The sequence below is a fragment of the Macaca thibetana genome, chromosome 14 (assembly GCF_024542745.1).
Source record: "Macaca thibetana thibetana isolate TM-01 chromosome 14, ASM2454274v1, whole genome shotgun sequence".
Taxonomy (NCBI): domain Eukaryota; kingdom Metazoa; phylum Chordata; class Mammalia; order Primates; family Cercopithecidae; genus Macaca; species Macaca thibetana.
In genome coordinates, this window is record NC_065591.1 from 24,088,026 (window position 1) to 24,114,607 (window position 26,582).

At 36.4% G+C, this 26,582-nt stretch overlaps 1 protein-coding gene across 9 annotated transcripts in view; it reads left to right on the forward strand.

Moving 5' to 3' along the window:
* LRRC4C (leucine rich repeat containing 4C) overlaps positions 1–26,582 on the forward strand; it is a 1,316,491-nt gene that overhangs the window by 112,502 nt on the left and 1,177,407 nt on the right. For 6 of the 9 annotated variants that reach the window (XM_050758334.1, XM_050758339.1, XM_050758344.1 and 3 more), the window contains exons 1-2: positions 7,901–8,008; positions 15,178–15,330. The exons of 2 other annotated variants lie outside the window; for them this stretch is intronic. The gene's annotated coding sequence lies outside the window, so the exon portion shown is untranslated. Of the gene's footprint in view, positions 1–7,900; positions 8,009–15,177; positions 15,331–26,582 lie in introns of those variants that run through there. One more of the 9 variants, XM_050758335.1, reaches the window with a different exon arrangement.

Genomic DNA, 26,582 nt, shown 5'->3' on the forward strand with positions numbered 1-26,582 from the left:
AGACTGGCCCCATTCTACAGTAAAGACAGCCCTGCTCTGTCCAGGTCCAGCAGCCAAGAAAGTCTAAAGCCAACTAGAAGAATATGACGATCTTTGGGGTACGGGAACCAATGGCTGTGCACTGCAGCTGTTCCTGTGTCAAAGCCTCTGTGCTCCACGCAGACTGGAGTTGTGTCTCTGCTAACTATCTGGGAAGTTCTCGCTGCCAGCTCAAATGTATGTGAGGGTTTTCCAGTCTCCTGCAGCTAGAATTTTGGAGGTCTGTGGTGATAGTGGGCCACTCCATGCCTATTTCGTTCACCCCTTCCTCAGGAGCCACTCAGGGCCAGAAAGGATTCCTAGTGCTTGGCAACTTTATGCAGAATTTCCAGCTTTCTTCCCTTTTAGCTCAGGCTCTGCATCCTCCCTTCATCCACTCTCAATGACTTCTTTAGGAGGATATGTTCAGGGTGTAAGTCTTCTCAATAGTCTGGTCTCCTGCTGGGAGAAGCTCTTCCTGCCTGTATCTAGTTGGCTATCTTGGCACCACGCCCAAGAGCAACACTCTTTCTTATTCAATTCATGTCATGTTAACTTTCAAAGGTCTTTGCTTTTCCTACATGGAATTAGTTGAAAAAGTAGGATTACATTAAATCTCTGGTAGACAGCACAACTATATTTTTTGTTTTGTGTTTTTATTTTATTTTATTTTTTTTAAATGCAGAGCTCCCCACCTTTCTGAATTCCAGGAAGACAGCAACACTTTTTATTTCAATTTTTGACTTCTGACCACAATGAATTGAGTTTTGGCTATGTTTTATGGAATGGAGTTATTTTATAAATGCATTGTTATGGGACAATAGACATTTACCTAGAAGCAGTTAGAGAAAATGGTGTGCCTTCACTAATGCCTTACAGAATTCCTTTGTCACTGCTGAGAAATCTCTCAATAGCTTAGGTAGGAAGTAGTAGAAAACAACTCATAGGCTTGGAATTCAAGAGATATAAGAGTTATAGTTTTTGTTCTGTTATTAGGGAAGATTCTGTAGCGGCTGATGTAAATGATGAAGGTTTATATAGTCAGACAATGATCAATAGAATGATAGATGCCATGACAAAATCACCCTCCAATCCCGTAAGCTACTCTTATGTCCTTGGGAAAAACACTTCATTTTCCTTGGCTTCATTTTCGTCATCTGTAAATAATTAGTACCGGTGGTTCAGAAATATTTTAGCATAATCAAAACCTTTTTAAAGTTACCCATACAATCTGATGTGATTCCACGATATTGCAAATATAAAACTGAGAGACTGTCTCTGAAATGTGGATAGGAGATAAACTGTCACTGCTCACCACACTGGCTGCCTGAGGCAACTTTTTGCAACACATTTTACCGGTCATTTTTATCAACATCTTTATGTAACTCTGCATTTTTAAAAATCTTTTTATCTTATTTGTACAATCAAATAATCTTTACTTCCTACACTTACTACCTTTGTAATAATGTATTAATAGAAATTGATTCCATCCATGAAGAAATGATATCTACAAAGTTCTCTGAAATTTTGTATTTTAAAAAAAGCAATTCACTCTTGAAATTTGGAAGTTTAACATTTGCAGCCTTCTTTCTTTTTGAAGCACATGATCATGGTACTTGTATGCTAGAAAGTCAGGGATGCCATAAGACCACTGTGTGTGCACTGAGTGTGACATCCATTTACTCCCCTGCCTTAGCTCTTGAAAACTAAAGCTTTAAAGCTCTCCTTAAATGTCTGTATTAACTTAGCAAATGAACACTATAGTTCGGTAAGTAAACTAGAGGCAGGGCATTAAAGCAGAGAAAATGCAATTATAAAAATCTATTAATTATGAATGGGTGAATATAGATCCTCCTGTGCTATAACTCTAGCCTTTCAGCTAGACTCTTTCCTCCGATGGACTCTGCAATGCTATATTTATGACCATAGCATGTGGAAGGTAAGGTGTAAATAAACTTTCCTTGTAGATACATATGGTATCTTCCCTTTAAGTAATGGGCATGTATACATTTCAAATTAACTAAAATCAAACCTCTTTTAGTTTTCCTGTGGTATATGAATTATATAATCCTCAAGGCAGGAATAGAATAATCTACATTTTAAATATTTGCCTGTACCATGACCTATTGCCTGGCATTTACTATAAATTCTGGATTTTTGAACTTCAGAGCAATTGATTAATAATTTACTGTGAACTTTTAGCCCACATGGCCCCTTTTTAATTTGTTTTTAATTGGGTGTCCCACTTTGTACTTTAGTTGTCAATCAGTATAAGATGAATAAGAGTAACATATTCAGCCAAGTTTGGAATGCTATATTAAACAAAATTGACTAGGGCTGAATAATGCAGAACTTTCTGGATCCTTTTTAAAGCTAAGATGCCTTGTGAAATTCTAATAGGGGTCTGCATTTGCAGTATTTTGCAGACTTTTTGACTGTAGAAGTATGTTTTTCTTCTAGGATATCTTATATAATTAGTACTATGAAAAACATGTCTACAATAGTATTGGTATGATAATTTTTCAAGGAAAACTCATTTTAGGATATCATCATTTTTTAAATGTATCCCAGTCTAATCTCACTGAAGTGGAAACAGAAAATGGGACTGGGTAGAAGTCTGTTTTGTTATTTTTCTCCTGGAGGAGTGAATGGTAGGAGGAATCATCCTAGTGGGAATTCGCAGTTAGATAATTTTTTTAATGTTTGTTTATTTATTGCTTCTTCAGGGGAAAATGTGTCTGCACAGGGTGTCTGATTGCAAGCGCAGAATGAGTAGAATGGATTTAATTTTTCATTGGAAGGGTGAGCACTCTGCATTTCAAGGAGCACCAACTTCTACATCACTTTAAATATTAACGACTAACACTGCGATTCCTCTCTTTAACGTGCTTTGTTTTGGTGCCTGGCCAAGCCAGGAAGTTGAAAACTCCCTTGGGACCTGATAGAGAATATAATTTGTTCTGAAATTTTGGTGGTAAACATGGTAATAAATTAGAGGGTGTAATGAATATGTATAGAAGCACCCAGAATCCTCCTTCTATCCATGTGTTCCTTAGAATACTTTTGTTTGTCACCCCTACAAATTCTGGGGAAAAAAACTATATATAGGCTATGGCCATCAGAGTGAACTTAAACTCACTCTTCATTTTTTAATTCAGTGTTTTTATTTAAACATATATTTAATATGTTTTATTTTACAAATACCTTTCTGAAACATCTAGGTATTATAGAATTCATCAGGAAGCTAGCTTTTTTTAGTCTTTTTACCTGGAGTGCAAATTTCTCTGTGACTCTGCTTCTATTGTTTCTAATGTGGAGACTCTGAAGGAAGTGATGGAAATCGGCAGGAGCTGGATCCAATAGGAACTCCTAGGTCATGATACCTACTTTAGAATGAAAAACCACTGCAATGGCAAGACCATTGGTTGGTTTAGGGGGTAAAGTGGTTTTATCCATTTTGATTCTTAAAAAAATATTTCTAATTTCTTTATGGATAATAGGCTATGGGAAAGCAAAAGAGAAAACCAGGAATCATGTTAGAGGCAGTTGTTATAGCCTAGCCTAATAATACTGGCAGTTTAGACTGGATCCTACCAAACTATGATCACCATAATGGTAAGATTTCTGTTTTGTTAACCTTTGATTATTCATTTATCAATTAGAGTATCATAAAGACCCATGGCAGAATACATATTATTTTATTTTTTAAAATATGGTACAAAATACATGTAGATAAAGATGATTAACCTTCACCCCTGCTACGAATCTTCTTCCATTTTTTCCTCCCTGAGTCAGAGATGAGTGTGTGTCATAAATTGTCTTCAAGTGTAGGGATATAGTAATTAATAGGACAGCCAAATTCCTACTTGGCTCTCCAAAATTTAGATAAAAAGAGAAAGAGGGAAAATCGAGTACAACTGTCAATTCAGCCCTGTTTTCATGATAACATAGCTTATTTCACCAGAATTTTCGTCATAACCATTGTCCATTGGTCAGTGCTTTGTTTAAGAATAATTATATTTCTGGGTTGAGAGGAACACACAAACCATCAAGGGTTCATAGTCAATAGTTCCCCAGGAAACAGGGAAAACATAAACAGTTTATAATGATTCTTAGTTTAAGTTTCTGCAAAACTTCGAATGCAACAACTATCGGAGGCAGCAATTAATTTTGTCTAAAATATTCCTCCCCTCTCCTTGCTCTTGGTTTCCGAATATACAATTGAATTTTCAATTGAACGTGTTCAATTAACCACTTACCCATTTTGGATTAAATAGCCAGTATTTATTGAACTATTTTTATTCAGTGCTGTTCAGTGTGAAAACGTAGAAATTTAAGATATGCGTCTAGCTTCTCAGGAGCATTTAATCTAGCTGAGAAGATAAAATCTTAAATAATCTTGTCCATATGTGTGCTATGGGCTATCCCTTGTATAAAGCAGATGACCAATATGCTTGTTTTTGTTTGTTTTGTTTTAGTCACTATCAAAATGGAGAATAATGGAACCTCATTGATGAGTTAAGATAGAAAGGCTTCACAGAGGAGCAAAGAGTGAATTGGTATCGGGAGAATCACTGGGCTCTGGGAGCAGAAAACATGGGGAACGGGGATGTTCTCTCCAGGCAGACGAAACACTTCTGATCTGGGGCTTGGTGTGGGAGTGAACAACACGATCACCAAAACTGGAATCAAAGGCATTTGTTGCACATCAGAGGAGAACATTGTGTTGGCTCAGATAATGGAAGGCTCTAGAAACAGCAGAATGACTATTAAACGTGCTAAAAATTTAAGAAGTGATGTGCTCTGATTAGTGGAAAGTTTTATATTTTGTTTTAATAAGATTCCAAGTAAATGTGATACTTTAATTAGAGTGAAGCGTAAGTACCTCAAAATTGATTATCTAATTGGTTTTGGGATAACAATTGACTTATTTCTTTCTTTTTTTTTTTTTTTTTTGAGACGGAGTCTCGCTCTGTCGCCCAGGCTGGAGTGCAGTGGCCGGATCTCAGCTCACTGCAAGCCTCGCCTCCTGGGTTTACGCCATTCTCCTGCCTCAGCCTCCCAAGTAGCTGGGACTACAGGCGCCCGCCACCTCGCCCGGCTAGTTTTTTGTATTTTTTAGTAGAGACGGGGTTTCACCGTATTAGCCAGGATGGTCTCGATCTCATGACCTCGCGATCCGCCTGTCTCGGCCTCCCAAAGTGCTGGGATTACAGGCTTGAGCCACCGCGCCCAGCCCAATTGACTTATTTCTTAAATACCATGTTATAAACATGGACTTCTTTCCTGGAAAAACATTCCATATCATAAAAACACCAAAATTCATTACAATAGATGAAAAATAAATATGCGATTTTATTAATGTGCATTAGTAAGTGGAATAAAACTGTATTCCAGCTGCACTGTAAATACTCTCCTTGGAAGGTTTCATATTTCCTACCGGGTTGGACCAGCATATCATTTTAAAACACAAGACTGAGCATATTTGTTGGAAGACTCTTTATTCATTTCCTGATTAACCTATCTATAAGAAGCCAAAGTCTTCATTGCTTTAAGTATATTTGAATTATATCCAAAGATAATCTAATTTTACTTAAATCTCTTCATTTCAGCATGCATACATGGCCCAGAAAATATTGGAACAGTAAATTTTGGTGAGAAAGGACATTTTTCAGTGGCTACTGTTTTGTTTTGTTTTGTTTGCTCTCTTTAATCATCCCTTGCTCTTCCCTTCCAATAAAAGTCAGTTGAATCATCACTCACTTCACTATTATCAGGTGACTTGATGCAGAGATGTTTGCTGAAGTTATGTAAATATGCATATATATTTGCTTCATCATTGCTACTGTGGGTCTAATTGTGGTCCCCAAAAAGTTATGTCCAACTTCCTAACTCCTGGGATCTATGAATGTGACCATCTTAGAAAAAGATTTTATATAGATATAATTAAGTAAAAATCTTGTGATGAGATCATCTTGGATTAACTAGGTGGGCCCTAAATCCAGTAAGAAGTGCAAGAACAAGAGAAATACATAGGGAAAAGGGCAATTTGAAGACAAAGGTAGAGTCTGGAGTTATGTTAACACAAGGAAAGTTTGGCACTACTAGAAACTTGCGGAGGCAAGGAGAAGTCCTCACATAGAGACTTGGAAGTTAGTGCAATTCTCCCAGCACTTTGATTTGAACTTCTGGCCTCCAGAACTTTGAGAGAATACATTACTGTTATTTTAAGTAACCAACTCTGTGCTACTTTTTTACAGCAGCCCTTGGAAACTAACACAAATGCGGTGAGGCTTATTTATGACAAAATAAACTGTAAATGAGTTTTTTGTTTGTTTGGATGTTTGTTTGTTGGTTTTTGAGATGGAGTCTCACTCTGTTGCCCAGACTGGAATGCAGTGGTGCAATCTTGGCTCACTGCAACCTCTGCCTCCCAGATTCAGAGGATTCTCCTACCTAAGCCTCCCCAGTAGCTGGAATTACAGGCACACACCACCACACCCGGCTAATGTTTGTATTTTTAGTAGACATGGGGTTTCACCATGTTGACCAGGCTGGTCTCAAACCCCTGGTCCACCTGCCTCGGCCTCCCAAAGTGCTGTGATTTTCGGCGTGAGCCGCTGCACCTGGATATAAATGAGTTTTTGAGTTAAATTTAGTTGAGGGTCATTTCTAAATAGTTCCAGGAAAAGATTAGAAAGCCTCTGTGTGGAGAGCAGAAAACCAAAACTAAAATATTGCTAGGGATACTACCTTTGAATACTGAATTCTATATATGTGGTGCCACATGATTAATGACCTAATAGCATAATAGACCTATCTGGACTAAGATAGTCTAGGAAAACAATAGTAGAGTGTATCATTGTGTTATAAGAACTATTAATATTTTAGGCAGTGTTATCACTCATAGAGCCCATGGTCAGTAATAGTGGAGGTAACTGTGTTAATATTAATAGTAACTGTGTTGTTTTAAGAGGATACAAGACTTCAATGCCTCTCCTACTCAAAAATGTTTTGGGGATGTGACTTTGAGAAACCAGGTGTGAGGGTTCATGAAAAGTTAGGTCAAAATGACTCTCCATGTCCCAGATATTATAGATAATATACAGTCAATTCTTAACTATCAATAACCAGATTATCAATGCCTCTTTTATTATGGTAAGTTTCGAATCAAAACGTGAGTTACCTGGTCAAAGCCAAACACAACAGAGCTATATTTATTTACTAATAGAAAAATATCTCTGCTGAGAAGATAGAGATTATGGCCAGAATCTTCACTTCAGTTTACCTGAAACTATGTTGCAAAGTGGATTTCTGTAAAGTAAATTGTATTTTTTCACTGGAATGCTATTATAATTGGGGCTTACATTCTTAACCTCATGCTTGGAAAGATGAGCAGAAACTTGATTTTTATGGTCTTTTATTGATTCTGCCTGTGGTGCCTCTTCATAAGGTAGATAACTGAGAACTGATGCTATTTTTAACATGACACACTTCTAGGGAAAGTTGTTAGTAAATAAAAACTCCATTGATTCTGACTAATGGGGGAAAAGACAGGTATAGTTCTTATCATGAAGGAATTTACATTATTCTGAAAAAAAAATGTAGAAAACAATCATTAAATTACTACAACTGGTGAAGTATGAAGGGGAAAACTCGGGTGCTGAGTCAGTATCCAACTGGCAGGACCTCACCCAGAGAATGAATATAAGGAAAGTTGTCATTTTATTCTTCGTAACTCAGATAAGTTTCTGATGATATATTTTTAAGGTTTTTTTTTTTTTTTTAATTGAAAGCATTTAGAAAGTGTATTTTAAATTTTCTCTCAAAGAACTAGGTCATTCTAAGTTCACTAAAGAGCTCTACACGTCTTTTTCCATGGTACTTGTGTTCTTTGGTAACATCGTCACCTAACACACCGTTACTCACTTTCATACCTAGATTGCCATCAGTCCTTGTTACAGGAAAACATCATCACCTTCACATACAGGTAAAGCTGCTTTTTTCACTTTGTTTGCTAACCTTTTCTCTCTCTACCTTCCCATTTATTTCTTCTTCCTGCAAGCACTCCTTCCAAGACATCCACTGAAAACAGGGAGATTAATTGAGAGACATATACAACTATAGCCTCAAAGTTACGAGATTGCCTTTCTTCTGGAATCCTCGACCATAATGAATTGCATACAGTTTCGACTTGCAAAAATCCCAGAATTGAAATAGGTTTTAGAATCAAATCCATCGAGTAATGTCGGCTAGTATTTAGTAAGTGCACACTGTGTGTGAAGTACTCTCTTTAAACACATAAATTTTCTCATTTAATTGCCACAACAATGCCATAAGCTCCATCTTTATTGCCATCTTTATTTTCTAAAGGAGGAAACAGACAAATAGACTCAAAGTAACTTTTCTTAGGCTTCATTACCAATAACTAGCAGAGAAAGATATGATTCTAGGTCTCCGAGTTTCTTTGGATAAGGGCTCTGAACACATAAATGCTATACCTCACCACTTCCTCATCTAAATTAGTCTCCTCTTTTACTAATCTGTTAGTTTAACCAACCAAGAGTTCTACACATAGGGTTCTCTAACCAAGAGTAGTGTAGAGTTGAAACTAGATCCCAAATTTAACTTCCAGTTAAGACCTTATTTGTGACTAAAGTCCTGGAGATTCAGGGTGTCCTATGCCCCATATACTCTCATGAAAATTTAGTCCAAGTTTTTCAAAATGCTACAAAAAGAAAAATGGAAATACATAAGATTTAGCTTGTTAATTCTTCTAATCTCAAGATTTAGTAATGAGCAATCCTATTTCTTTATGTAGAATATTTTTAAAAGAAAAATCACACAAACATCAAAATCTCTAATACTTTATATGTAGAGGGTTGGACAAACCAGTCAATTCTTTCATCCTCTGTTTTCCCATTCTGTAAAAAAGATGAACAAAACTTACTTCCTAGGATTAATATGAGAATTAAAAAGGATAATGTAGCCCATAAAAAACACTGACTACAATAATTACCTTCCTCTTCTAAACTGTTTCTTTTATTAACAAATGTTTAGGAAATATTTCACGAAGTTCTGGAGCCATTCACGTATATTTAGTCTTCCCTTAGGATTTTGCCTTTTTCTGAGTTAAAACCCATTTGTTTGACCTTCACTGAGGCTGGAGACTAGCAGGTAACTGTTGAAATATGACTCAATAAATAAGAAATGCTCTTGATTGTTGAATATCTTCTGATGTTATCTGTAAAAATTCTGAGGGATAGATTTTGTACTCAAGATTTCTGTAGGGAACAGAGCTGAACATATTCTAGTAAAATAGCCTATATAGCCATTACTCCAAGTACAAAATACATTTGATTAGCTCAAACTGTTAGGAACATGTATTGCTTAAAAAATAAATTGGATATAATTTTTTTAAATGCATTTGAGTCATGGTAGCATTTTAAGATCTCAATCCGCCCCCACCCCCACATCCCCATGGAAATTAAACTAGGCAGAGGGTGCTGAAGAAATGATTCCTATTAGACAGGAGAGGGATTTTTTTTACTGCTAGTTTCCAGCTTCCAAAAGTTTCTGTTGTATTGGTGCAAAAATCTGCAAACAACCTTTGCATTTCATTTGGCCTATTGCTGATATAGTCATAGACAATGTTTACTAAGAGTTACATGAAAGTGATGTCTTCAGGGATATAATTTATATGTACAGTGCCTATCCAAAAGCAAAGGAATTCATTAAATAATAATCGTGATTCCTTGTGAATTCTTAAAGTCTAATGACTTATTAAAGGGCAGGGCTATTTATTTTGGTAGAATCTTGGTAAAAAGTAAAGATATATGAAAGTTTAAGTTAGTATCTTTGTTGTGCCTCTAATATTTTACCTCTGTAGGATCCAGCAATATCAATAAAGTAAAAACCAATGAAGAGGTTTCTATACTTTTCCTATGTTTGATAGCATTGTGAGTCTAATATTTCTATAAAGGAGATGCCTTTGTCATTTAAAAACATTATGCATCTTTCCAACATAATAATCTACCAGAAGTTTACTAACAGCCCAGTTTGTTCAGCATTTTCTATATGTTACTCTTTTAGTTGTATTATTCGTACTTTATTATTTTATTTTATTCTAGCAACAAGTTCTGGAGGGGACATTGCCATATCAATATTACAGAAAAAAAAATCTGAATCTATGGAATCTGATGTTAAACAATGTGCCTGAGGTCATTAGATTTTTTCTTTTTTTTTAGAGAGTAGGAACTCAAATCTTCATCCATCTTACTACAAACAAATTGCTTGTTTGCTTTTTCTATTTTGTATTTGAAATGCTCAGTACAATGCCAAGCATTTATTTTTTAATTTCAATTTTTATTTTTATTTTTATTTTACTTTAAGTTTAGAGATACATATGCAGAATGTGCAGGTTTGTTACATAGGCATGCATGCGCCATGGTGGTTTTCTGCATCTATTAACCCATCATCTAGATTTTTTTTTCTTTTTCATTTTCTTGTGTTTATTTAAAAATAAAGAGTATATCCAGAGCTCTAAAACCCAGTAATAAGCTAACAACCCAATTAAAAAATGGACAAAAATTTAGAACAGATACCGAAGAAGGTACTAAATAGATGACAAACAGGAACATGAAAGAGATGCTCAACATCATTAGTCATGAAAATATAAAGAAAAATCACAATTATATACTTACCAGAATGGCCAAAATTGGAAACAATGACTACAAGAGCTGTTAACATAATGTAGAGGAACTGAAACTCTAGTCCACAGTCTATGGAAATATAAATTGGTACAACCACATCACAAAACAGTTTAGCAGCTTCCTATAAAGTTAAACATCCATGGACTATGTGATAGTCCTCTCATTTGTAGGCATTTTTCCAAGGAAATTAAAGTATATGTTCATGTAAAGACATGTACAGGAATGTTCAAAGTAGCTCGTTTTTCAATAGTTTAAAAGTCAAAGCAACCAAATGTTCATCAAGTGAATGGATAAACAAGTTGGGTTGTGTCCACACAGTGGAATACTACTTAGCAATAAAAAGAACTCTGATACAAGCCAAATGAATAAATCTCAAAATACCATCATCTAGATTTTAAGCACCGTATGCATTAGCCATTTGTCCTGATGCTCTCCCTCCTCACCACCCCCCGACAGGGCCCAGTGTGTGTTGTCCCTCCCTGTGTCCATGTGTTCTCATTGTTCAGCTCCTGCTTATGAGTGAGAACATGAGGGGTTTGGTTTTCTGTTCCTGTGTTAGTCTGCTGAGGATGATGGCTTCCAGCTTCATCCATGTCCCCACAATGGACATGATCTCATACTTCTTTATGGCTACATTCTATTCCATGGTGTATATGTACCACATTTTCTTTATCCAGCCTCTCATTGATAGATATGTGGGTTGGTTCCATGTCTTTGCTATTGTAAATAGTGCTGCAATAAACATACGTGTGCATGTATCTTTATAGTAGAATGATTTGTATTCCTTTGGGTATATACCCAGTAATGGGATTGATTGCTGGGTCAAATGGTATTTCTGGCTCCTTGAGGAATCACCACACTTTCTCCACAATGGTTGGACTAATTTACCATTTAACCTATCAACAGTGTAAGACGTTTCCCATTTCTCCACAGCCTCACCAGCATCTGTTGTTTCTTCACTTTGTAATAATCACCATTGTGATTGGCATGGGATGATATCTCACTGTGGTTTTGATTTGCATTTCTCTAATGATCAGTCATGTTGAGCTTTTTTCATGTTTGTTGACAGCATAAATGTCTTCTTTTGAGAAGTGTCTGTTCGTGTCCTTTGCCCATTTTTTGATGGAGTTGTTTGTTTTTTCTTGTACATTTATTTAAGTTCCTTGTAAATTCTGAATATTAGACCTTTGTCAGATGGATAGATTGTAAAATTTTTCTCCCATTCAGTAGGTTGCTGGTTCACTCTGATGATAGTTTCTTTTTCTGTGCAGAAGCTCTTTAGTTTAATCAGATCACATTTTTTAATTGTAGCTTCTGTTGCAATTGCTTTTGGCCTTTTCATAATGAAATCCTTGCCCATGCCTATGTCCTGAAAGGTATTGCCTAGGTTTTGTTCTAGGATTCTTATGATTTTGAATTTTACATCTAAGTTTTTAATCTATCTTGAGTTAATTTTTTATAAGGTGTAAGGGAGGGATCCAATTTCAGTTTTCTGCATATGGCTAGCCAGTTTTCCCAGCACCATTTATTAAAAACAGAATCCTTTCCCTATTGCTTGTTTTTGTCAGGTTTGCTGAAGAATGCCAAGCATTTAGATGCTAATCAGTTAAGTTCTGTTTATCTTTAAGCTTTAATTTTTGTCAGGTGCAGTGGCTTACATCTGTAATCTCAACACTATAAGAGGTCAGGGTAGGAGGATCCTTTGAAGCCAGGAGTTCAAGACCAGCCTGGACAACATAGCAAGACCCTGTCTCTTAATTTTTTGTTTTTAGTTAGCTGGGCATGGTAGAACATACCTGTAGTACATTTAGATGCTAGTTCAGTTAAGTTCTGTTATCTTTAAGCTTTAAGTTTGTAGGTGCAGTGGCTTACTTCTGTAAATCTCAAACACTATAGAGGTAGGGTTGGAGGATCCTTTGAATCAGGAGTCAAGACCTGCGCTGGACAACATAGCAAGACCCTGTCTCTTAATTTTTTGTTTTTAGTTAGCAGCTGCTTGGAAGGCTGAGTCAAAAGCATTACTTGAACCCAGGAATTGGAGGCTACAGTGAGTGATGATCATGTCACTGAACTCTAGTTTGGGTGACAAAGAAAGACCCTGTTTCAAAAAAAAAAAGGAAATAATTTAAATTTTTTAATAAGACTTGTTTCTGGTAGTGTACATTCCTCTTCTGCTGCTATGAATAGTCATTTTCTTTCTCCTTTTTATGTCTTAGTTTCCTTTGTTCATTGCATGCCTCTGTTTCTCTGTGTCTGATGTGTTTCTTGCATTAAATTATTTTAAGGATTAAATGAGATGGTGTCCATGCAAGGACTAGCATGGATCCCAGCATAAAAGTCGTGTCCAGTAAATGCTAGTAATCTCTCTCATTTGGAACTGGGGCCACCGCCTTCTTGCCTGTCCTATACCGCTGAAGATCTGGACCAGCCATGGCAAGGCCAAAAGGAGAGAAGACATGACGCTGGGGACTTAGACTAATTTCACTTCCCTTAAATAAAGAGGACCTTCATATTTCCTTCACTATTAAAAGCCTCTTTGTTCAGTCTTCTGATATCTACACAGTAGGAAGGATGCATGAAAAGTGGATAGAGGACCAGTGCAGAAATCCCCAAACAATACCAAACACCCACGCTTGCTTGTTAATACATTGGCAAAAAATAGTTTGCTTCTTTCTACTATACTGGACATTTTGATGATAGTTTATGGCCCCTGATTTTTTTTTTTTCCCAATGAAGATCCTTGAGGGGACTGAGATTGAAGGAGAAGAGTTTGCATACACACTTATTTTAAACAATTATGTGTTCTTAAAATCTGTGTAAAAATTATAACCTTTTCATTGTTGTAGATTAATACTTATTTTGATTATACTAGAGGAACAACTTACATTTTTTAAAAAAAGAAAGTCTACAATTCATAGTGAATCATCTTGTAGAGTAAATCTTTTAAAAACTCATTAAATTTTCTCTCTTCAATTAATTCTGAATTTTATGTGTTGGACTTGCTTCAGGAAAGACTTCATCTAAACTAATTTGTATAGTCATATTTGCACAAGGCACAAAGGGCTCAGTGGCAATGCCTGAGGGATTCCAGTTAGGAAAATATAGACACTCAAATGTAAGAAATAGACTAACTTTGCTCCATAAATAAATAGGTCTAAATTTCTGTTTCCCATGCCTGGCCGTTCATTTCAATTGTTAAAGTATCTACAATTAGCTAGACAATGTGTGGGAATACAAATATGGATGCCATGCTCCCTTTCCTCTAGGACTCATAATTTAGTGGTGTGACATACTTGTGCAAATTTAAATAAAATACAACACCAAAAAGAAGCTTGGAGAAGAAAAACAAAGATCAATGGGAGAACAGAGGAGAGAGAGATTGTAATGCATCTGGGAAGTTTCATTTACTTATATATTCATCCATTTGCCAAACGTTTACTGCAAACCTATTATGAGTCAAGAACTATTATTGGTGCAGGTGTTGGACATAACATGAGGAATATATGATAGGAAATTAGTAAGTACTCATTGAACACAGGAATAAATAAACATGTAAATATAGAATTTCTGCCCTTAGAAATTCTACCCTCTATGGACAAAGCACACAATAAAAAATGTATTAAACAATTTCAGGCAATAGTTAATGTTATAAAAAGACTGAAGCTCACTAAGCAGAGAATAAAGACGGACAGGTAGTATTTTTGTCATTTTACAGTTTCATAGTGTCATAAGCTTTCAATCTGGACTTGAAAAGTAGGCAACATTTTGGTAGGAAGGACTGAAGGTTGAATTTCTTTCTCTTAAACTCTATTCATATACCCTCTACTCTTTTACTACTCTGGGATTTTTAGTTTATTGGTCTGCTTTTACCAATGAAATGGAATTTGTAAGGACAGAGACCATGTCTGACTTATCTTTATATCCCAAGCACTATGAGCACTATGCTTAATATGTATTAGGTCCTAATAAATGTTTTTAGAATCACTTATCAATAAGTGATGGGGCAAAAATAAACAGAGATACTCACTTGGAGATTTTGAATAGATCGGTGTAACTGGACTTTAGGAGTTTGGAGGTGTTACTGGGTGGTGGAGTATAGCATTGAAGACAGACTAGACTGGGGCCAGACTGAAAACTGATCACCTGAGAATTAGGTTGAAAGATTTGGATTTAAGTGGGGAGTCACTGAGTAAGATCCTCTGGCAGGAAAGAAACTCTTGTGTGTGTGGGGGTTTTTTTTGTTTGTTTCATTCTGTGGAGACATGGGCTTTCTCTGTCACCTGGGTTGTACTGTAGTGGAATGGGTGCATAGCTCACTGCAGCCTCAAACTCCTGGGCTCAAGCAACCCTGCCACCTCAGTCTCTGGAGTAGCTGGGACTACAGGAATGCACCACCACACCCGGCTATTGTTTTTTTTTAAAAAATTATTTATTTTACTATTTGCAGAAAGAGGGTCTCGCTTTTTTACCCAGACTGTTTTCAAATTACTGGCCTCAAGTGATCCCTGACTTCAGCCTCTCAAAGTGCCTGAATGACAAGCATGAGCCACCGTGTCTGGCCTCTTGAAGAAGGAAAATCTCAACGTTTTAATTGCCCCCAGTAAGTACCAGACATCTCACACCTGCTAGGTGCTGGAAAATCAAGTACTTAATCAGTTAGTCATCAATTTTAAAGGATGTGCCCAGCGTTTGAAAATAGAGAATAAAGGAGAAGGAAAAACCTAAAATAGCTCAAGTTTTAAACCTGAAACAAGTGTGGGAGCGAAAAAACATTAACTGGAATAGAAAACACAGGTAAAGGCTGCCGGTTGCCAAAAAGGTGTTAGCAAATCTTCTTTAACTGACGAGTTCAAAGAGGTACAAACCTCTCTGCAAAGCCAGCCAACTGCAAAATTTGTAACACAGATCGTGTATACTATGCTATGAAATAAGCAAAAAAAGTACTTAGAGTTTAGAGAAGTGTTCAGGTTTTCTAGAGGCTTCTTTCTACTTCCTATTCCACACCTCTTATGATAACCTTCTAGCTGCACATCTAGGCTGTGTGTCTTTACACGTCATGATTGGCTAAATAAGCCAGAGGGAGTAACATTGTTATGAGGTTTGGGGAGATAGCCAAATGTGAAATTTTCTAGAAAACAACCTTTTGAGATAATTAGAATTGAAATACAGAAGTAGGGGTTAGGGGAGAGCTCAAATAATAATAATAAACTTTTTAAAGAAATGTTTCTCTGCTTGCTTATTGTTATAGATTGACACACACGATTAACATATCTAATTAACATTTGCAACCAACTGCATGATACCAACCAAAGAAAAGCAGGTTAATGATGATGTGTAAAAACAAAGTTTTAGGCTGCAAAATACTACATGTAAAATAGCCACATTTTATTACCTATGCTGAGAAAAGTAGCATTAATTAATCTGCAAAAACATCGCTGAATAAAAGGCCTTTTAGCTCACTTGCTTTAATGCTGCTAATAGACAAGGTAAAGCTGTTAAGAGCAGTCAGCAAGTACATAGATATTTAATGGGAGGGGGGCTTTTGAATAATTCCATACTTTTGAATTTTAGTTTGAATGTCTATTATTGCTGGTCACATATCCCTGCATAAATTACATAAACGAATGTCTGGTCTTGAAACTTGAACCAGATGGAATTTATCTGATGAATAATTCTTAAAATACGCAAATATGTAAAGCTAACTGTCCATGTTATTTTGAAAGTCTTATTATTGACCTTTTAATGACTTCACTGATATTCTAGTTACTTCTAGAATAAAATAATATAAAACCAAGTATGTGGTATGATTAAGGGAGAAAAAGATCAAGACCTCTTAGCTAAGTGTTCTACTCTGAGATGTATTTTGAGTGATGTATTAAGAAGTAATAGACGTTATGCCTTGATTCTTCAATTACAAAGCATTTAGAGAAAATATTTTTCTTTTAATAGGAAGAAACATTCTCATTTGCTTAGCTTGGCTTTTTCTGTATAAATATGTTAATTTGCAATTCTTAGTAATAGTTTTCTTCTTTCAAGTATTTCCCCTTCAAAAACAGAATAAGACATCTGCATTATTTTTTTAAATGGACATAATTTTGTCTTCCTTATTCTCTTGAATTCAGAAACTTTTACAAGAGAAATTGTTGCTTTGTTGATTTCAAAGACAGTTTCAGCCCAAGACCTGGGCTCATAGGAATAAGTTATTTTGAGTCACTACTTTGAGCAGAGATGGAATTTTTATTTATATAGTATGCCTTATATACTAGAAGAATCAAAATTTCCTAATTGCCAAAATATGTTGAGGTTAATTGCTAAAGATGCAGGAATGAGGCAAACCCCAAATTGCTAACAGAATGCTGAACCAAAGTGCAGACCATCAGACGTTAGGAAAGGCGGCACAAGTGAAAGTTACAATTGTTGAAAAGAAGAGGGATAAAACATCTTCATGGGATAAAACAACTTATGAAATATAATTATTAATAGACTTTTTACTACAGTCTTCTTTGTGTGTGTTGGAATATGTCATAAGCAAGACAAGAGTTTAGTGTATTTTAGTCTGAACATTCCAAACTGTATTGAGTGCTGAAGTTCTTAGGAGTTTCCTTTCTGGCACAATATGTTGGTTTGGTCCCCTGATTTACAACTTCAGAGAGTTAGAGAAGCAAAGGCATGCTTACCCAGAGCTTCATTAGGAAACCTTGCACATTGCAGATTTTGCTTTGCTTGTGGTGGTAGATGGGCACTTATGAAGAAAGTTATTTAAAAAAAAAAACCCTAAAGTATTATATTATTTAAATTTATCATACATATACAATTGATGTGAACTCTAGTTTGTACTTATTGTAAAATTGTATATGTTAATTACTGCTGAAATTATTCATCAAGCTTGATGAGGTAAATTGGGTATCTAGTAACTTGGGCTCTAATCCTAAATGCCTAATTCCACATGACTCATTCAATTCAAAAAATATTTACTAAGCTTCAACTCTGTGAAAGGTACTGTTCTAAGTCCTGGGGTTATGGCAGTGAACAATATGGAGAAGGTCCCTGGTTAAATGGATTTTACATTTTACATAGTAAACAACAAACAAATACCTATAAGGTTAAGAAGTAATATGTAATTTGAACAATAATAAAAATAAGGGTTTGTCATGGGAGCATAGGCAATTTTAGATAGAGTGGCTGTCAGGCAAGGTCTCTGGAAGTATTTTGAGAAGATAATAAACAAAAGTTAATAGTTCCATCAGCACGTGTGGTACATTTAAGTGTGTTGGCAAAGGTGTCCCTTCTTTTTTGTGATGTAGATCTGCCCTGGGGTTCATTTGTCAGTGCCCAACATTTGGGCTGCATTTCATCCTGCGTTTGACTTAACTGTCAAGTGCCTTTGTGTAGTGCCTAAACCCCACAACTGTATATTGTAGCCATGGAAGTGAATAAAAGTATGAGAAGATCCAGGTGAAAAGATTCCCAGGAAGAGGAAACACCTAAAGCAAGTGCCTTGAGTTAGATATAAAATTGGTGTGTTAAGAAATAGCAGGATGTCTACTGTGCTGGGAATAGAGTGAGTGAAGGGAAGATGCAAGTTATTCTCAGTGAGCTTCAGGATACTCACATTTAAGAGAATAATACTTGGACTGATTTTCCATCGTTTCACACATGCATTAAAAACCATTAAATCTACATGTATTGGTTATGTTTCTTTGTCAGTGGCAGATGCCAAGTGTGGCTTCATTAATCAATAACTTCTGAGTAGATACCAATCAAATAAAAATTTGGGAAGGATATGAGTGCTCATAGAAGCAGCAGAAAGTTGAAGAACAAGCTTAAAGTGAGTAAAAGGCAAGACAATGCTGAAGGACTAGGAAGGAAGAACTCAAGGGAGGAAGGATCTCATAATAGACATATTTTGTTCAGAGAATGAGGGTGAATTGCATGAACTGTAATTATTTTTGGATTTGTGTTTGTTTATTTTTTCTTCAGCTCAGGACTTCAAGATAGTGATTTTCAGTAGAACTATATTGGACCCTCTACTTATTCAGCTAGGGAAGTACCAGGCTCCCTACTGTAATCCCAATAAATTTTATCCAAGGAGGAATCATGCTGTCATTAGGAAGAAAAATGAATGTGGAATAGCCGAATACCAGACAGAGCCATAGGCCAAAGAGAACAGTAAGCGTATGAGACATATAAGACACATACACATATAAATATATTTTCTTTCAAAAAGAGTGTTTTAATAAGATTGGGGACTAGTGTGTGTGTGTATATGTGTGTGTATATATATATATATATACACTTATAAGATTGCAGACTAGTGTACGTATATTCTTATAATCTTATTAAAAGTATGTTTATATACTAAAAATCTTATTAAAAGTGTATATATACTTATAATTTTATTAAGAGTATGTATGTATACTTACAATCTTAGTATATATATACTTATGTCTTATTAAAGCTATGTATATAACACAATCTTATTAAAGGTATATATGCTTTTAATCATATTTAAATTCTTAAATATGTAATATATATTTAATATATTAGATATATTAATTTTAGTAATATATAATTTTAATAATGTTTACATACAACTCTATTTATATAAATATATATACATATATATTTATATATATTTGAAACAGTAATGCTATTCCAGATAAAAAGAACAGGCTGAATGAAAATCTGTTTCTGGGCTCTGTGCAGTGGCTCATTCCTGTAATCCCAGCACTTCTGGAGGCTGAGGTGGTTGGATCACTGGAACCCAGGATTTCCAGAACAGCCTGGGCAATGTGGTGAAACCCCCTGTCTCTCCAAAAAACAGAAACTATTCAGGCATAATGGTGTGTGCCTGTAGTCCTAGTTACTTGGAAGTCTGAGGTGAGAGGATGGCTTGAGCCTAGGTGGTTGAGGCTGCAGTGAGCAAGATTGCACCACTGCACTCCAGTCTGGGCGACAGACTGGGAGACCCTGTCTCAAAGGAAAAAGAAAAAAAAGAAAAAAATATCTGCATCTGAGCAGAAACTCAGGGTGTTCATATGAAGGGGTGAAGGAGGTAAATAAGGACCACATGTTGATGGCCACTAATGTCATGATACATTCGATTCAACATTGAGTAAATAGTTTTAAACCCTAGCCACTCAACAATTTCAATTAAAGAAAAATTGTAACACTTTCCTTAATATTCTCAATTTAGACTCATTGATAATATAATCTATCAACACAGATAATTAAAACAAAACAAAACAAAAAACCAAAAAACAAAATAGTGCTCACAACAGTAATGAGAAGACAAATGAGGGATGATAATTTATAACAAAAAGATATGTATTTCAATATATAAATCCTCCTGCACAGTTACAATAAAAAATTAAATAGTAAGAAGCTCTTCCCTCTACCCAAACTCATGAATGTAACCGTTGCAAAGGCATACTGATACAGGTGTGCTGCATTGGTCACTCCACAGTACTGCCTGCATGATTGTATGGATACAATTTGCCTAAATGGTGAACTCTTTTTGGCCAAGTTCCAGACCAACAAAGTTTGATTTTCTCTATTTCTCTCAGTTACAAACCTTCTGGAAAATTCAGGTACAGGGTGCAATTTAATGTTTTCATGTAAAATAGAATGAAGGTTCAGTGTTAGATAATGATATGTCTGCTTTCCACCTACTCAGTGTTCAGTGGGGTTTTCTACAGTCCTGCACCATTGGCACAATTCCTCCTCATGTGGAATTGTCCATGCACTGTGAAACTTGTATCAGCCCTGCCCATTAAATGTCAGTAGAGTCTCCCATCACTATGACAACAAAAAGCTCCACATTTCCAAAACTCACATTAATGGGTAGGATTGAACCCTTTGAGAACTTTAAGTGGACATAATGAGAGAATGGGTATAACTAGATTTGCTTTATTATAAATGCCAATTTGGAAAAGAAATTGCAAGGAGTAAGGAATCAGAGACTGAAACTAAGGCAGTAATCATGAATATAAAGAAAGGGAGACATATTTGAAAAACACCACAATGTGGAGACTGATTGGAAGTGAAAGCTGAGGGAAAAGAAGGATTAGAGATATTTGGATCATGGTTACATTTTGTAGTTAAGTGATTGGTGACATTAATCAAATCTGGTACTATGGGAGGCAACATATTGCAAATAGAAGAGATAGTAAGCACAGCCCTCAACATATTAAATTTGATGCACATCTGTGTCTCCACATGAATATGCCTATTAGGTATCTAGAAATTTTGGTCTTGAGCTCAGAAGGGAGATCTTAGCAGAGGATATAGATTTGAGATTCCTTGGAGTATGAATAGAATGCCAAGAAGTACAGCTGTTAAGGGAAGGGGCAAAGTCACAGAGCCAGTTAGGGGAAACAGCAAATATAATTTAGAAAGTTAGCATATTCTTTTCTATCATGAGTTACCAATGAGTCTTGAAGAAAATATTCCCCTAAGCACCCAGAAGTTAAATAGGCGAATGACATTTAAGAAATAAAGAAAATAGTGCTTGTTTGCTTATATGATTCCAGAAACACATACTATTTTTCAGTTTTATTAAATGGGGCATTATATTTAAAGCCCATTTGGGTTTGGAGGCAAACCTCAATTCACATCTTAACACTTACGTGTGAATTTTCCTTGGATAAATCACTTGAAACTTATGGGACTCAGTTTTCCCAACCTTAAAATGAGGATAAAATATCCAAATCACAAGATGATTCAGAAGATTACATGAGAAAATATCCATGAAATGAGAGCCTGGCTTGAGTCTGAGAGGTACTCAGAAACATTTGACAACCTGGGGAAGAAGACAGATCTGAGAGAGACATGTCCTTTATGTCACGACTGCAGAGTCCCTTGTGGAAAACCTCAAATAAGAGGCTTACTGGTGGTTAGAAAACACCCTATAATCTGAAAGAGTGTTGGGAGTTCTACAGATGGCTATGTTCAGTAGAGTCAGTGAGTCATGCCTACGAAGAGAACTAACTCAAGCTACCTGAGAAAAGGGAAGAGAAAGATGAGCGCCTCAGTAAGGAGCGTGTTGACAGAGCGGTGTTGGCCCGGGTGGAGTGTAGTGGCTTTGTCTAGAGTATGCCCTTAACCCACTCTAGGTACACATACACACACACAGACACACACACACACACACACACACACTCTCTCTCACAGAGGACCCAGGGGAGACAGGATTCTAAATAAAACTCAAAACGAAGATTCTACTAATTTTTTACACAGTGAGGTACAAAGAACACTCCTTTTGGACACACCGCAAGGAAAGTAGTGGGAGGGGGAACACTCCTTCAGCAGGGACTGAAGTGATTTCTACTGCCTTTGCAGTGTCTTCTTCCACACCTGCCTATAGAGCTTGTAATACTTGGAAGGACAACCAGAAAACGGGAGGTTAGCCCATGGGAAAGATAATATCACTGAAGCAGAGTAGTAGGCATACCTGCAGCAATTTATTTGCTTCTGTGCACACAGGAGACATTCTCTAGGGCCTTCCAGAGACATTCACAGGGAATTCCCTGTGCAGAGACCAGGACATGGTGCCTACAAAGGGTGAAGCGTGAAAAATAAGACTTTATGAATACTGATTGTATTAGTCCATTTTCATACTGATATGAAGAAATATCTGAGACTGGGTAATTTATAAAGAAAAAGAAGTTTAATGGACTCACAGTTCATCATGGCTGCGGAGCCCTCACAATCATGGTGGAAGGTGAAAAGGAGGAGCAAAGGTACATCTTACATGGCAGCAGGCAAGAGAGTGTGTGCCGGGGAATTGCCCTTTTTTAAAACCATCAGATCTCGTGGGACTTACTCACTTTCACGAGAACAGCATGAGCCAAACCTGCCCCCATGATTCAATTACCTCCCACAGGGTCCCTACCATGACACATGGGGATTATGGGAGCTCCATTTCAAGATGAGATTTGCATGGGGACACAGCCAAACCATATCACTAATATTCCTCCTGATGGTGTTCACAAACATAAAGCCCTTAGCTCAGGCACTGAGGCATAGCAAATAATTTGGAGTAGTAGAAGTAGATTTAATATTAAATATCTACGTTTCCTCATTAGAAAGGTTTATTTGTACACTTGGGTTTCTGCCAAATTGAATTCATCGATGAAAAGAATAACAAATGGTAAAGGATAAAACAAAAATAAATCACATATTGGTACACTAACATATCAAAGGAAGGTAGAAAGTTGTGTTTTCAGCATTTGTTCTCGGAGCTGCTGCAGTCCCACCAGGAAGCTGCTGGCTGCTCCTCCAAGGCTCATGCTGCTCTCTGACAGATGGCGACACACCAACTACATTGTAACTGGAAACTCAAGGGAGATTAGCCTTAACTTCTCTTAATTAAAAATAATAATTATGATACCCAGACCATGAAGAAGGTAGGCTGCCTTCTCCCTAGAATATGTTAAAATGTAAAGAGAGAGAATGGGATTTAATGAGGTATACCACGTTTGACCCAATTAAATCCTCAGTCTCCTGTATCTCAGCCTCCACTTGGCCTCTGAGGCTCATAAATAGTTATACTGGACTCAGCTCATCAACAAAGCCACAGTAAGGAATAGGTTTCTTGCCCTAGATGCATATTATGATTGACAGTGTAATCTACAAGAATGTGGTGGTGTCAGGAATGCCATGATATATATGAGATTTCTGTGTTGCCTACCAGGCTTCTCCTAATTGTGATAGAGTATTGGGAGTTATAGGGATTGAGATGCAAAACTGTACAGGATGGAGTTAGCTCTTTTTCTTAACATTTACAATAGAAATTTATCAGACTGCACTGCAACATGTTAGGATTGTTTTGTGAAACTTCTGCTTCGTGTGTGTGTGTGTGTGTGTGTGTGTGTGTGTATGTGGGTGGGTGGGTGTACCCACTCACATAGCGGATCACAGTGAAAAATCTGTATCTTGCTGTGTATCATGGCAGAAAACCGATTTTGTTTGGAAAAACACGTCTATATCAGATCTACATCATTCATTCTTAACTTTTATGAATCACAAAGCATTTTAAAATTTTTTATATTTTTAACTTTTATTTTCATTTTGGGGCCACATGTGAAGGTTTGTGTATTACGGTTCTCTAGAGGGACAGGACTAATAGGATAGATGTATATATGAAGGGGAATTAATTAGGAGTATTGACTCACACGATCATAAGATGAAGTGCCACAATAGGCTGTCTGCAAGCTGAGGAGCAAGGGAGCCAATTTTAGTCCCCAAACCTCAAAATTAGGGATGCTGACAGTGCAGCCTTCAGTCTGTGGCCAAAGGCCTGAGAGCCCCTGGCAAACCACTGATGTAAGCCCAACAGTCCAATGCTGAAGAACTTGGAGTCCAATGTTCAAGGGCGGAACGTATCCAGCAATGGAGAAAGATGACTTTCTGGAAGAAAATCAAGTCTGCTCTTTTCATCTTCTTCTGCCTGCTTTATTCTAGCTGTGCTGGCAGCTGATTAGATGGTGCCCACCCAGATTGAGGTGGGTCTGCCTCTCCCATTCCACTGACTCTAATGTTAATCTCCTTTGGCAACACCCTCACAGACACTCCCAGGAATGATGCTTTGCATCCTTTAATCCAGTCAATTTGACCCTGAATATTAACCATCGCAGTTTGTTACATAAGTAAACACATGTCACAGGGGTTGTTGTACCTATTATTTCATCACCCATGTGTTAAGCCCAGTACCTAATAGTTACCTTTTCTGCTTCTCTTCTCCTCCCATCCTCCCCTCTCATCCCCCACAGTATCTAACATTTTAAAAATTTGAGTAAAACCATGAACTGCTTGTGAGAAAATGCATATACTCAAAATTGGGCATACAGTTGCATTTTGTATCTGGAGCTCTGACTAAACATTCCTAACACAGAATGTTTTGCTGCTGTTGTTTGTTCAATGAAGATCTAAAAATGCATGAAAGGGGAGTGGAGGTAATGAAATATGTTTTTAATACACACACACACGCACACACACAAACTATAAGGACAAAACTTTTTCCTCATAAGTGAAATACAGTTTTGGGAGACAGTTGTTATTACCCCTATTGCATAGGAGAATACATTAAGAATGAAACAATGCCTAAAACATAACAGTAGTTCAAGAAATACTGCAAAGAAAGTGAAATATTGAACATATTTATTTTAGGTATAGAATTCCTTAGCAATTTCCAGTAAAGCTAAACATAGTCATGGCATAGACTGGATTCTAAGAAGAGTTTTCAATAACTCACCTAAAAAGTGTTTAAAGGTGGAATAAAGTATTTCTTTTGTAGAGAATCCATTCACAGACTTAATATATATTTTGCATGAAGCATGGTGTTTTTGCCTTCCTTCCTCCATTTCTTCCCCCACTTTTACCCAGTTTTTAAAAAAGAAAGGAAAACATTCTTCTTAGGCAAAAGTGATTTCTTTTGAGGAATTTTAGCACCCAGTATACATTATATTTTTTAAATCTTATAACTAGACATAAAATAATCCTTGCTTCAGTTATACAACATACTGTGTTATGGTTTTCACTCAACATGAACTTAAGACATCACCATTAACAAAATTCTATCTAAGCTACAGAAATGGTTTTTCAAACTATACACTATGCATGTGCTTTGAAATTGAGAAATCAAAACTCTATTTTAAATATATGGTAGAAGTGTAAAATCCCCAAATATTACTAAATCCATTCCAAGAAAAGAAATGCACAAGAAGCAGGGAAGATTCAAGAAAAGATGCATTCATAGGCATACACAGCTTACTTCCTTCTGAATGAAATCTTCAAACTTCATTTTTATTTTCCCCACATCCCTGACAAAATTGATGAAATATCTGCTCGCTGAGTCTTTTAATCTCATCAACATTAGGCTTTATGACAATTTTGGGTCTTGCAACAGAACACCAGTCCTAATTGTCTGGAGAACATTTTAGAAAGCCCTAAACATTTATTGAGATTGTGTGGTGCCATTATAAGTGCTTTACAGAAAACATGTCATTCAAACCTTACAAAAATTCACTGAAGGATTATTATCCCTATGATGCCCATGTCTCTAAAAATTTTTTTTGCTATAGTTTCAACTCCTCTTCCTCCTAAAATAGTACTTTTATTTATTTATTTATTTATTTATTTATTTATTTAGAGATGGAGTTTCACTCTTATTGCCCAGGCTGGAGTGCAATGGCATGATGTCAGCTCACTGCAACCTCTGCCTCCCGGGTTCAGGGGATTCTCCTGCCTCTTCCTCCCGAGTAGCTGGGATTACAGGCATGCACCACCACATCCAGCTAATTTTGTATATTTAGTAGAGACTGGGTTTCTCCATGTTGGTCAGGTTGGTCTTGAACTCCTGACCTCAGGTGATCCGCCTGCCTCAGCCTCCCAAAGCGCTGGGATTACAGGCGTGAGCTACCGCACCCAGCCTAAAATAGTGTTTTTAACATTAGCATGAAGACATATTTCCTAGGGATGTTTTAATTTGAAGGTGAGACTTTGAGGTCTGCACTTTAAACAAATTCTCCAGGCAATTCTGGTCAAGGTGGTCCACAGATCACATTTTAAAAAACATTATTTTAATGTTCAAAAATATCTAAGTACTTTTAATATCAAAATGAAATTTGTATTTTATTTGCTTTTTATGTTGTGACTGGTTCAGAGATTCAATTAAAATGAAATGGTCCCCTTATATAAAATATAATTTTAAAAATACAATACTTGCTTTCATATTTGCCTTTAAGATATAAACCCATCTCCCAAACTTATATTTTTATTCCTTAATCAGTGAGCCAGACTTCTTTTTAAATCTTTCTTTTGAGTCATACACCGGGTTCTAGCCATAGTAAT